The sequence below is a fragment of the Pleurodeles waltl genome, chromosome 2_1, assembly GCF_031143425.1.
Source record: "Pleurodeles waltl isolate 20211129_DDA chromosome 2_1, aPleWal1.hap1.20221129, whole genome shotgun sequence".
NCBI lineage: Eukaryota > Metazoa > Chordata > Amphibia > Caudata > Salamandridae > Pleurodeles > Pleurodeles waltl.
In genome coordinates, this window is record NC_090438.1 from 37,199,658 (window position 1) to 37,213,971 (window position 14,314).

At 49.3% G+C, this 14,314-nt stretch overlaps 1 protein-coding gene across 1 annotated transcript in view; it reads left to right on the forward strand.

The window, feature by feature from the left end:
* The window catches only part of NLGN3 (neuroligin 3), a 474,172-nt gene that overhangs the window by 18,178 nt on the left and 441,680 nt on the right, over nt 1–14,314 (forward strand). The window contains exon 2 of the mRNA XM_069209374.1: nt 12,840–12,941. The gene's annotated coding sequence lies outside the window, so the exon portion shown is untranslated. The remainder of the gene's footprint in view (nt 1–12,839; nt 12,942–14,314) is intronic.

The following is a 14,314-nucleotide window of genomic DNA, read 5'->3' on the forward strand; positions in this document are numbered from 1 at the left end:
GGAACCACCAGATAATCCCTTGTTTCATTGTGCTGGCCTGTCTGCCCCCTCGTGCCCTACAAAGTTCACCCCAAGGAGCACAGCGCATGGGGAGTGCTGTTTCTTGCTCCTTGGCTTCTTTTCAGTGACCTGTGCGTGGGGGTGCCAAATTGATCCTTTATTGGTGCCCTGGCACGTGGGGAGTGCCACATTAGTGCCTGAGCTGGGAGAAGGGAATGGGTGTTGGAGTCACCACCTTGACCAAAACTGTGCACAAGAGTAGCTCGGAGGAGCCTCTCAGTCGCTGCGCTCCTACTTGGGCAACACCGCCAACACGGAGGAGTGGAGGCTTACCATAAGGGCCGTACTGCAGGCACTGGTACTTTTGCGCTCCTCATAGTAGGCTTTCCCTAAAAGAATATCCAAGATTACCATAATCTTTCTAATAAAGGGGGCAGGTGGGCCTACGCCTGTGTTCTGCCTTCTGGGCATTATGTGTTTTCACGCTACACTTCTCCCCCAAGTTTTGTGTGGTACATATGCTTTTTGGGCCTTGGTTTGACTTGCAGTTCCCAAGATAACACTTAGGCCCTATTTATGAAAAATGGCGCACAACTGCACTAGTGCGTCATTTAATTTTAACGTGAGCTAACATCATTACCTAACGCCATCCGTACTCCATATTTAAGAAATGGCGCATGTTGGCGCTAAGGAATGGCTAGCGTCTCAAAAAAAGATGCTAGCTGGTGAGGGATGGCATTTGGGGTAATGGGGCTAGTGAGGCAAAAATGGCGGTAGGGTGATTAGCGGCAAAAAATCTGCCGCTAGTCATCCTAGTGTTATTTTTTGATGGACAAGCAGCCAACAAATGACCCCTGTCTAAGTATAGACGGGAGTCATTACCACCATCCAATGCCCACCACAGGGGACCAGTGTCCCCAAGGTAAGCACAACGTACCCAGTGCCAGGCAGGGGACTCCATGTAAGGGGCCCCCAGTGACACACCACACACATACACATACACTTTTACCTGTAACTTACCTGGGATGGGCTCCCTCCTCCTGTAGTGTCCCTGTGGTGTGGGTGGTGGTGTTGCTGGCGCTTGGGGTGGGCATCTATGAGCCCATTCCATGGTGATTCCCCATGGAAATGGGCCTACCTGCACATTAACGCCTGGTCTGACCAAGCATTAAATAATTACGCTAATCGGGCTTCAGAGACACAACATGACACCGCTGTCAGTCTAACACCCAGAGACACAGCATGACACTGCTGTCAGTCTAACACTCAGAGACACAGCATGACACTGCTGTCAGTCTAACACCCAGAGACACAGCATGACACCACTGGCAGTCTAACACTCAGAGACATACCACAACACCACTGGCAGTCTAACACCCTCCCTTTAGAAGTCTTGAAGGATAGAGTCTTCTGTGGGCCCAGTAGATCAGATCGCCGATCCGAGATCCTTTACTGGCACCAAAGGGACCAACAGGCCACATGACTGGCATGTCACACGGCCTTGATAAAGAGTCTTTGTTGCCCCGTGAGCCAGTGAAGAATTCCTTGTGCTCTATAGATCTGACAGTACCCCTGCAGCTCGTAAGTTTACTCATCTGCCACATTTTGGAGTCTGCAGTTTGGCAGTCGAGGACTCAAATGTGCCAAGGTAGACATTTAGTGAGTTCCTTCAAGAGCAAGGTGCCTTTCCCAGCTTCTTTCTGCAGTTTCTGGAGACAAAGCTGACAAACAAGGAATAGTTGGTCCTCTGAGCTTTCCTCCCAAGATCATCCCTTTATCAGTTTAATGGCTGATGTTGGAAGAGCGTAGGCCAATGAGGAGTAGTGGTTGTTGCTGATGATGTCACATGATGCTATAGCTGGTAAATTGGAGGGATCTAAGGCAACTTTCTCAGCTGTAAGAAAGATGCCAGACCTCCGGTGGAGGTGGTTGATGCTTTACAGTTCAGAATACTGACCCGAAGCTTACTGCCTCCGAGTGATGGCTGATCTGCATGGGCATGAGACTTGATTGCAGAATGTACAGTTTTATTGCAGCTTGAGAAGAGCAGGGCTGTGGGGTTTGATGCTCTGGTTGCAGAGTCACATGAAAATCTCCTCACTTCTGGATTCCTTGGGTGTCCCTGGGCTCTCCTGAGCTGGTGAACAGTTTATGAAGCACAGCACAGATGTAGGTAATGATAGCCTGCGTCGGAGCTAATGCGAACGTACGCCATCCACTCTAATCAGCCCGGGAATCAATAACTTCCACCGATCGATTGTTCATTACCTCTGCGGGAAGGGATCTCTCCAGCCCGGGCCCCGCCACCTCAGGCAAGTCTCAGTCCATCGAGACTCTACTGGACTCACTAATCCCTACAGGCGCGTAAACCCCAACTCCCTCTGCAGTCTCCATCAATCAAGCACCAGTTGATACTCCCCGCCCAACCTAACGATTATTCAGGTGACCTGGGGAAAGAATTGGAAAATGATCTGTGTAAAGCCTGAGGGATATTATTGACAACATTGGCACTGATAAGCCTGGTTGAAAAATTGAGCTGCAGGCGCTCTGGTAGAAATGGCCGCCACCGGCCGCAGATCTTTATTAGTGGTGCCCAATGTGGGGAAGTGGAAGGGAGGTACAGCCTGGAGAAAAGGTCATGCTGAAAAGGGGATTGACAGGAAGTGTACTTTGTCACATGATAGGAAACCTTCAAAATCAGCATTCTCCAGAACAGGAAGTGGTTGAATTGCTTGCCTCCTTTTCCTTGTATCAGTGTACATGGCCAAAGCCCACGCCAATGGCTCTTGTACCGTACAAGCTCTTATAACATTACAAAAATATTGTCACTGTCTGTCTTGGTGGGCCATTTAAACTCTTTGCCTGCCTGCTTGAGGAGGGTGATACAGTCAGCTCCGTGTTGAACCACTCTGGTGCAGTGTATACTTTATCTCTATGTCTGCTTGCACTAATTAGGCAGGCAGTAGACATTTTTCAGTGTGTCTGAAGTGCAGACACACCGCGTTTGTGTGTTGGCTTGCACTAAGCAGACAAAAAGCGCAGTGCAGTATTAATAGAGTTGTAGTTTGCCTGTGTGTCACTTGCGCTAACACAAGATACTAAGGCCTAGATTTATGAAGCTCTAGTGCCACTTTAGCATCATTTTGTTTACTCTAATGAGGCATTAGGCTTCAAAAAACGACTCTCCATATTTACAAAGTGGTGCAATGCATGTATTGTGCCACTTTGTAACCCTTTGTACCACATTATGCATGCGCCATGCATAACGTATGCAAAGGGAGCGTTATCCTGTTATGGGGTCTGCAAAAATGACACAGTGGATTCTAGGAGACTCCACTGCGTCGTTTTTTGTGGCTACTTTAAACGCCTGCTCATGGCAGGCGTTAAAAGGGGGAATTTCTTGGTTACAATGGGTCCCTATGTACTGTTCAGGGTTAGTGCCAATATTTTGGTGCTAACCCCGAACAGTACATCAATGGCCTAAAAAATGTTGACGCTATTGCTCCCTACCCTGCGCCATGGTGAGCTGCACTTTAAATACGGCGCACACATGGTGGCGATAGGAGGGTGCTGAGGGGCGCAAGGAAAGTGGCGCAGCGCCGGGTGCAGCACCACTTTTCTTAAATTTGCCCCTAAAAGTGCTGGTGGTCAGTGTTTCCATGTTTACCTGTCTTAAGTGGTTGGCATAAATAGTGTAGTGCTTTAAGATAAAGTTTGCGTTCAAAACACTTGAGTCGATAAGTACAGTGGTCACAGTGTAGGTATTTACCTGCAATGATACAAATAGTTAAGTTGCTTACACGACGCGGAAGACAAATGTGTGTTCCTAAAGTAGAAACAGAGAGACAAACCCTGGCCTCTTGGTTTTGGCAGTCCTTGGTTTTGTCTGCTGTTTAGGGTCCTTATCAGTAAAAGTTAGGTCTGTCATCTAAGCCTTTAGCTTGTACAGCCATGTAACTTGAGAGATGACTCTGCTGTCCCAGGCCTGAGGCGGGGACAGGGTATAGACTTAGGGAGATACCCTGTCCAACCAGTCACGTCATAGTCTTGTGTCTAGATAACCAGAGACCTACCTATTTGTAACTTGGGCTTAGTACACCTGGCCATCAGTCACTTGATAAATAATTTGTAAAAGGCGAGGACGGTAACCATAGAGCCCTGCGTACATGCACTGATTTGACAGCTCTACAAACAAAGCTTCCCATTTTTCGCCCACTCTGCCAATCTAGACAGAGGCTCACCAACCCAGTACTGACATTGTTCCTCATGGAAACAGTCCACCTCAAGCCGTGGTCATCTCACCCCTCCACCCGGCAGCCCACTGCCTTTTAGTTGCGAAGTTTGCGATTCACTCCCCACCCACGAGTATCACAGACTAAGCTACAGCCTGCTCTGGTACCAGAAGGATGGCTCTGATGACTGAGGGCCTCATTTAGAGTTTGGTGGAGGGGTTACTTTGTCACGTTGTAACGGATATCCCATCTGCTGAAACATAAATCCCATAGGATATAATGGGACATGCTATACGCCGCCGCTGTGACTGAGTAACCCGTCCGCAGAAATGTAATTCAAGTCCAAAGTCTCATGGGATCTTTGCAGTCTGGTTTAAAGCACTCCGTGTGTACAGTTTGCGTACGTTGAGAGGGAGCCTGTAGAATTAACTGCAGTGTATGTTAAATTTCTTCACTAAAGCCCTCTGTATGTGACATCTCTATCCTGACAGGTGAGGTTTTGGTGTGTGGCGCCTCAGAGGCCCAGGCCTGTGAAGTCTTTGCTATACGTAAGCTTCTTGACTCCTGAGCCTGCAGCATTTGTGTAAACAGAGGGTGTACAGGCTTGAGATGGTAATGTTGCTGCCACTTGAGGGAAGGTCCTGGGCCTGTGAGTTCTTACCCTTGAGGCCTACAGTGATGGAGCTTTGCACACAGGATACCTGTGCCTTGTGAGGCCTGAGCATGCCACACCACTGTACACAGAGGCAGAGATTACAGGCTCTCTCTCTAGCCTGTGGGGTTTGGTTAATTTAAGGGATCCGTGATATTCAAACCTCAGGCGGTGTCTGCAGTAAAACCTGCGCTCTGAGCCTGTCGCTTAATATGTGGTCTGGTGTAACCTGGAGGTAGCCTGTAGCCTAACTCTAGAACCTGTAAGAGGTCTGTACCCCGATACTTACACCTGTCTCTTTCACTGACCTCCAGGTCTGTGTGAGAAGCCCGTATATGCTGGACTGTGTAACCTGGGGTAGTCGTGTAGTCTAACACTTGAACCTGTAAGAGGTCTGTACCCCGATACTTACACCTGTCTCCCACTAGACTAGTTGAGTTCTCTGGAACTCAGCATTGGAGTTCCTAGGTCCTCCGTGGCACCCGGAGGGCTTCAGAGGGACACTGAGCATCACTTGGGCTCAGTATGGACAACGCTACACATGATGCCAGCTCTTTGGCAGGAACTGTGATCTCATGACTGCTGGGACACCGGCTGCTCATTACAGCAGAGTACTCCTGCCTCCCGTGAGCGGTACTCTGACTATGGGGGTACTTCAGCCCTGGCGAGGGGCAGTCAAGCTCATAGTCTGGAAGTGCCTGTCCATATAAAGCAGTGGGTGGTACCCCTAAATAAAATCACAAAATAATCAACAATTCAAAAGTGCTTTGGTCAGAAGACGATGCTGGTTCAGGCTGAAGCATGATTGAGTATTAACTGCATTCACACTCGCGCCATTCTCGACGAATGATCAGCTTCTGACGAAAAGGATTTTAAAATCCTCATTATTTTATTTAAACATATTGTTGTCTTTTTTAATACATATATCAAGTGCATTAAGAAGTCAGTACAATAGACTCCAAGTACTAATGTTCTTTATAAAACTGTTATACTCATGAGGGAAGCATCTTTGTGCATGTATTTAGCTCAAAATGGTTATTATGAGTATTGAGAGAAAATAATGGTTAGAGGTCATACCGGTCCGCAGACCCCCTGAATATGCACCATGACCCCCAGGGGTCCACAGACCCAAGTTTAAGCACGACTCTCTGAGGCCACATATCATCTTTCCTTGCCTATGAAGGTCTTGCTCCAGTACATTTTATAGTCTTTCAGTTTATTGGAACCCACCTCAAATTGGATTTAAGTTGTTTGTCTGCTGCAGGATGGTTCCAAGTGGGGAACATGGCTACTGAGTGTTAGGTGGAGCCCCAGGCCTGTCTGTACTAGCTGGCCAGTTACTGGTGGAAAGCATCAGACCAGGAGCTCACAGGAGCCAGGACAGGGTTAGGGGGAGTGGCTGCTGACCATGAGTGCCTCTGTCTGGGAAGGGCAGGGTAAGGGGGAGTGGCTGCTGACTGTGAGCCCCTTTGTCTCGGAAAGGTATCCTCAGAGGAGCCAAGACAGGGTTAGGGAGAGAGGCTGCTGACGGTGAGTGCCTCCATCTTGGAAAGGTCAGGGTTAGGGGGAGTATCTGCTGACTGTAAGTGCCACCATCTTGGAAAGGTCAGGGTTAGGGGGAGTATCTGCTGACTGTAAGTGCCACCATCTTGGAAAGGTCAGGGTTAGGGGGGGTGACTGAAGACTGTGAGCCCCTCTGTCTTGGAAAGGTATCCTCAGAGGAGCCAGGAAAGGGTAGGGAGATTGGTTTCACTGACTGTGAGTGCCTCTGTCTTCGAAGGGTAAAGCTCAGAAGAGCCAAGACAGGGTTAGGGAGAAGGGCTGCTGACCTCTGCCCCCTCTGTCTTGGAAAGGGCTGGTTAGAGGCAGCTGAGGGTCAGATAGTGGGTTACAGGCTTGCACTTTCCAGGTTCAGTAAATGGAGCTAGGATGAACCAGAATAGAATCCAGTAAGGAACGGACTCCTTGACAGTGCCACTGGGCAGATCTATTAAGGGTCTATCTCGAAAATCACAAGGCTGATAGCTGGTAAGACACTTTGAGCGCCTCATACTGAAATGTGTGTTTGTACCCAGTGGTTCAAGGCTTTGAATCCATTTATCTCTTCTCATTTTATGATTGGAGAAGTGGTCATTGTTGAATTGTGTAATTAAAGCCCATACTACTAAAGTGCCAAGAGACAATTGTGTGTGTGTGTGTGTGTGTGGTGTGTGCTATGTAAATTAGCAATATTTTATAGCCAAACATATTTCCTTGAAGTCAGTCCAGTCTTCACCCTCCACCCCACCCTGTTCACCATACTGCTTCACCCTGCCCTGTTTAGGTGAGAAAGCACAATGAAAGGTCTTACCATCCTGTGCTGGAAGTCCATCCATGGAGAAATGAATGTGGTTAGATTACCTCCCTCTCTTCGTCTAAGTCTTTCACTCTCTCCCATTTATACAAAGCTCCTGCCTGCGGGCCTTGTCAGAGAAGCAATGAGCTCTTCCATAAGCCTGCAGGCCATGGGCCTTAAACACTGGTGCAAGCTGGAAAAGCATGAGCTTCATAAGTGCATGGAGGATCAGCTTTGCTTCTTCAGAAGGTGTGAGGCGATCGTAATTGTAGCATAATCTCAGAAAGAGAAGGGCTGTGCATGCATGAAAATATGTACTCCAGCCATGTCACCTTCTACTAATAATTCTTGTGGTCACCAATAGTCTACACAGAAACTGATCTACCCGATGCCTTTGAGCGTCAGAACAATTGGAGCACACAATTAAGAGTTGGCACATACCAGCTCATGAGAGGTGACTTTAGAGGAGGCTGAGAAGCGTGTTAGAAGGTTGATGGACGCACAATCAGGAAGAAAATGTAAACACTCCCAGGGAAGACCCTGGTGGGTGAGGGGTGCTCTAGTAAAGGACACCCTGTGGGCCTAGTAGACCTCCTGGTGGTGTTGCAGACATGGGAATTAGCAGATCAGTTGGGCCTGGTAGACTTTTTCTTTGTGAAAGAAGGTTGATGACCGTGCTAATGTATCTCTCTAGCGAAGATGTGTAGCAATGAATAAGGCATCAGGGGCTCAGGACAGTGCGGGGCCAACTGCACTCCAGTTCTTGTGATCTTTTATCCTCCAACCTGTGGAAGAGGGACCTATTTTCCCTGCTTGCAGTAGGTCCCTTGGTAACCTATTTACTGCACTGTCAATGTCCGTGTGATTGTACGGGCCCTTTCTCTCTGCTCCACTCACTTTGTTGTAACTTAGGTCCATATGTACCAACACATTTTCCCATAGACACAGAATGGGTAAAACCCTTTGCTACATCTGGCCCTTAGCTCCTAGAATGACGTTTGCTTATTGAACTCCTGCATCAGCAGAGGAAATATGATGTTATAGTTTAAACACTGCATATCTTTTAAGTATTTTGTCTTGACATGTCAAAGTGTGGAACCAAATCATTAATGATCCTGTCCCACATATCCTCTGACATTGTGCGTGAATCTCTGGCCCCATACTTAATTGTTATGCGGCATTTACGCGTGTGTTGCATGGATTAAAGCACCGGTGGTTGCAGAAGTCACATCATGCACCATTTGACCCCCAGTGACATTACTAGGTTGCCTACTTTTCTCTACCTGATCCCTCAGCAGTCTATAGTTCTAGTTGCTTCTGAGGGGTCAGAGGAGGTGCCAGGAATAAAAACTATAGAAACGAAACTGAGCACTTTGAAAAAGACAAATTCTTCCTGTTCCTGTAGCAGTTTTCATGGTCCCTAAAAGCATCTATAGCAAGGGCAGTGCCAAGTCACAAAGAGGCAGTCCATGGCTAGCGGCTTCTTTCCTTGGCTACCACTAATGTAAGTCCATGGACAATTTGTGTATGTAAGGCAGTCCATGGCTAGTGGCTTCATCCCCTGGCTACCTAATGTACGACCATGAACCATTCATGTATGTAAGGCAGAACATGGCTAGTGGCTTCATCCCCTGGCTACCTAATGTACACCCATAAACCATTCGTGTATGTAAGGCAGTCCATGGCTAGTGGCTTCATCCCCTGGCTACCTAATGTACACCCATGAACCATTTGTGTATTTAAGGCAGTCCATGGCTGACGGCTTCATCTCCTGGCTACCTCTAATGTACACCCATGAACCATTTGTGTATGTAAGGCAGAACATGGCTAGTGGCTTCATCCCCTGGCTACCTAATATACACCCATAAACCATTCATGTATGTAAGGCAGTCCATGGCTAGTGGCTTCATCCCCTGGCTACCTAATGTACACCCATTAACCATTTGTGTATTTAAGGCAGTCCATGGCTAGCGGCTTCATCTCCTGGCTACCTCTAATGTACACCCATGAACCATTTGTGTATGTAAGGCAGAACATGGCTAGTGGCTTCATCCCCTGGCTACCTAAAGTACATTTGTGTATGTAAGGGAATCCATGGCTATTGGCCTCTTCCCCTGGCTACCTCTAATGTGCGCCCATGGACCATTTGTGTATGTAAGGCAATCCATGGCTAACAGCTGCTTCTTCTGGCTACCACTAATGTGCGCCCATTAACCATTTGTGTATGTAAGGCAATCCATGGCTATCGGCCTCTTCCCTTGGATACCACTAATGTGCTCCCATGAACCATTCATGTATGTGAGGCAGTCCGTGGCTAGTGGCTTCATCCCCTGGCTATCTAATGTGCTCCCATGGACCATTTGTGTATGTGAGGCAGTCCGTGGCTAGTGGCTTCATCCCCTGGCTACCTAATGTAAGCCCATGGACCATTCGTGTATGTGAGGCAGTCCATGGCTAGTGGCTTCATCCCCTGGCTACCTAATGTACGCCCATGGACCATTCGTGTATGTGAGGCAGTCCATGGCTAGTGGCTTCATCCCCTGGCTACCTAATGTACGCCCATGGACCATTCGTGTATGTGAGGCAGTCCCTGGCTAGTGGCTTCATCCCCTGGCTACCTAATGTACGCCCATGGACCATTCGTGTATGTGAGGCAGTCCATGGCTAGTGGCTTCATGCCCTGGCTACCTAATGTACGCCCATGGACCATTCGTGTATGTGAGGCAGTCCATGGCTAGTGGCTTCATGCCCTGGCTACCTAATGTACGCCCATGGACCATTCGTGTATGTGAGGCAGTCCATGGCTAGTGGCTTCATCCCCTGGCTACCTAATGTACGCCCATGGACCATTCGTGTATGTGAGGCAGTCCCTGGCTAGTGGCTTCATGCCCTGGCTACCTAATGTACGCCCATGGACCATTCGTGTATGTGAGGCAGTCCCTGGCTAGTGGCTTCATGCCCTGGCTACCTAATGTACGCCCATGGACCATTCGTGTATGTGAGGCAGTCCATGGCTAGTGGCTTCATCCCCTGGCTACCTAATGTACGCCCATGGACCATTCGTGTATGTGAGGCAGTCCCTGGCTAGTGGCTTCATGCCCTGGCTACCTAATGTACGCCCATGGACCATTCGTGTATGTGAGGCAGTCCCTGGCTAGTGGCTTCATCCCCTGGCTACCTAATGTACGCCCATGGACCATTCGTGTATGTGAGGCAGTCCATGGCTAGTGGCTTCATCCCCTGGCTACCTAATGTACGCCCATGGACCATTCGTGTATGTGAGGCAGTCCCTGGCTAGTGGCTTCATGCCCTGGCTACCTAATGTACGCCCATGGACCATTCGTGTATGTAAGGCAGTCCCTGGCTAGTGGCTTCATCCCCTGGCTACCTAATGTACGCCCATGGACCATTCGTGTATGTGAGGCAGTCCCTGGCTAGTGGCTTCATGCCCTGGCTACCTAATGTACGCCCATGGACCATTCGTGTATGTAAGGCAGTCCCTGGCTAGTGGCTTCATCCCCTGGCTACCTAATGTACGCCCATGGACCATTCGTGTATGTGAGGCAGTCCCTGGCTAGTGGCTTCATCCCCTGGCTACCTAATGTAAGCCCATGGACCATTCGTGTATGTGAGGCAGTCCATGGCTAGTGGCTTCATCCCCTGGCTACCTAATGTACGCCCATGGACCATTCGTGTATGTGAGGCAGTCCATGGCTAGTGGCTTCATCCCCTGGCTACCTAATGTACGCCCATGGACCATTCGTGTATGTGAGGCAGTCCATGGCTAGTGGCTTCATCCCCTGGCTACCTAATGTACACCCATGGACCATTCGTGTATGTGAGGCAGTCCATGGCTAGTGGCTTCATCCCCTGGCTACCTAATGTACGCCCATGGACCATTCGTGTATGTAAGGCAGTCCCTGGCTAGTGGCTTCATCCCCTGGCTACCTAATGTACGCCCATGGACCATTCGTGTATGTAAGGCAGTCCCTGGCTAGTGGCTTCATCCCCTGGCTACCTAATGTACGCCCATGGACCATTCGTGTATGTGAGGCAGTCCATGGCTAGTGGCTTCATCCCCTGGCTACCTAATGTACGCCCATGGACCATTCGTGTATGTGAGGCAGTCCCTGGCTAGTGGCTTCATCCCCTGGCTACCTAATGTACGCCCATGGACCATTCGTGTATGTAAGGCAGTCCCTGGCTAGTGGCTTCATCCCCTGGCTACCTAATGTACGCCCATGGACCATTCGTGTATGTAAGGCAGTCCATGGCTAGTGGCTTCATCCCCTGGCTACCTAATGTACACCCATGAACCATTCGTGTATGTGAGGCAGTCCATGGCTAGTGGCTTCATCCCCTGGCTACCTAATGTACGCCCATGGACCATTCGTGTATGTAAGGCAGTCCATGGCTAGTGGCTTCATCCCCTGGCTACCTAATGTACGCCCATGGACCATTCGTGTATGTGAGGCAGTCCATGGCTAGTGGCTTCATCCCCTGGCTACCTAATGTACGCCCATGGACCATTCGTGTATGTGAGGCAGTCCATGGCTAGTGGCTTCATCCCCTGGCTACCTAATGTACACCCATGGACCATTCGTGTATGTGAGGCAGTCCATGGCTAGTGGCTTCATCCCCTGGCTACCTAATGTACGCCCATGGACCATTCGTGTATGTAAGGCAGTCCATGGCTAGTGGCTTCATCCCCTGGCTACCTAATGTACGCCCATGGACCATTCGTGTATGTGAGGCAGTCCCTGGCTAGTGGCTTCATCCCCTGGCTACCTAATGTACGCCCATGGACCATTCGTGTATGTAAGGCAGTCCCTGGCTAGTGGCTTCATCCCCTGGCTACCTAATGTACGCCCATGGACCATTCGTGTATGTGAGGCAGTCCCTGGCTAGTGGCTTCATCCCCTGGCTACCTAATGTACGCCCATGGACCATTCGTGTATGTGAGGCAGTCCCTGGCTAGTGGCTTCATCCCCTGGCTACCTAATGTACGCCCATGGACCATTCGTGTATGTGAGGCAGTCCATGGCTAGTGGCTTCATCCCCTGGCTACCTAATGTACGCCCATGGACCATTCGTGTATGTGAGGCAGTCCATGGCTAGTGGCTTCATCCCCTGGCTACCTAATGTACGCCCATGGACCATTCGTGTATGTGAGGCAGTCCATGGCTAGTGGCTTCATCCCCTGGCTACCTAATGTACGCCCATGGACCATTCGTGTATGTGAGGCAGTCCATGGCTAGTGGCTTCATCCCCTGGCTACCTAATGTACGCCCATGGACCATTCATGTATGTAAGAGAAGGTGTATATGGCGGTGATGGCAAAGGGCAAACATTGTATCACCCGAAACATCTAATTCCTTGGCAGCTTTGTCGCTCACGCTGGCCTCCTCCCAGCAGGGTCTGGTGAAGGATGCAAGGCCCTTGAACAATAGCAACTGAACATATGTGTGCACATGGCAAGCGCGTCATCCGTGAAAGATCATGTGTTATTTTTATGAAATAAAAACATGTTAATTTTCGTCAGGCTAACATAATTGTTCTTGCAAGTCTGCTACCTAAGCTGGAGCTGAGACTCAGTCTGTGTTTTCTCATTTTTGTGTAGAGTTCTTGCATGGTGCTGTGCCGGCGACGTTTCACTGGACCTGATTTCGACAGAAAGAGAGACAGGCCAGACCGAAGCTAAGCCAAGCCCCAGTGTTTGGAGGTGAGTTATGTGCGGCGGTTGTCATCGTGAGCACTGCCCGAAGGGCTGTCTAAAACACTGTCAGAAGGGCTGTCTAGAACACTGCCTGAAGGGCTGTCTAGAACACTGTCAGAAGGACTGTCTAGAACTCTGTGTTAAGGACTATCTAGAACACTGCCTGAAGGGCTGTCTAGAACTCTGTGTTAAGGACTGTCTAGAGCACTGCCTGAAGGGCTGTCTAGAACACTGCCTGAAGGGCTGTCTAAAACACTGTCAGAAGGGCTGTCTAGAACTCTGTGTTAAGGACTGTCTAGAGCACTGCCTGAAGGGCTGTCTAGAACACTGGCTGAAGGGCTGTCTAAAACACTGTCAGAAGGGCTGTCTATAACACTGTCAGAAGGGCTGTCTAGAACTCTGTGATAAGGACTGTCTAGAGCACTGCCTGAAGGGCTGTCTAGAACACTGTCAGAAGGACTGTCTAGAACTCTGTGTTAAGGACTGTCTAGAGCACTGCCTGAAGGGCTGTCTAGAACACTGCCTGAAGGGCTGTCTAAAACACTGTCAGAAGGGCTGTCTATAACACTGTCAGAAGGACTGTCTAGAACTCTGTGTTAAGGACTGTCTAGAGCACTGTCAGAAGGACTGTCTACAACTCTGTGTTAAGGACTGTCTAGAGCACTGCCTGAAGGGCTGTCTAGAACACTGCCTGAAGGGCTGTCTAGAACACTGGCTGAAGGGCTGTCTAAAACACTGTCAGAAGGGCTGTCTATAACACTGTCAGAAGGGCTGTCTAGAACTCTGTGATAAGGACTGTCTAGAGCACTGCCTGAAGGGCTGTCTAGAACACTGTCAGAAGGACTGTCTAGAACTCTGTGTTAAGGACTGTCTAGAGCACTGCCTGAAGGGCTGTCTAGAACACTGCCTGAAGGGCTGTCTAAAACACTGTCAGAAGGGCTGTCTATAACACTGTCAGAAGGACTGTCTAGAACTCTGTGTTAAGGACTGTCTAGAGCACTGTCAGAAGGACTGTCTACAACTCTGTGTTAAGGACTGTCTAGAGCACTGCCTGAAGGGCTGTCTAGAACACTGCCTGAAGGGCTGTCTAAAACACTGCCTGAAGGGCTGTCTAAAACACTGCCCGAAGGGCTGTCTAAAACACTGTCAGAAGGGCTGTCTAAAACACTGTCAGAAGGGCTGTCTAGAACACTGTCAGAAGGACTGTCTAGAACTCTGTGTTAAGGACTATCTAGAACACTGCCTGAAGGGCTGTCTAGAACACTGCCTGAAGGGCTGTCTAGAACACTGCCTGAAGGGCTGTCTAAAACACTGTCAGAAGGGCTGTCTAGAACACTGTCAGAAGGACTGTCTAGAACTCTGTGTTAAGGACTATCTAG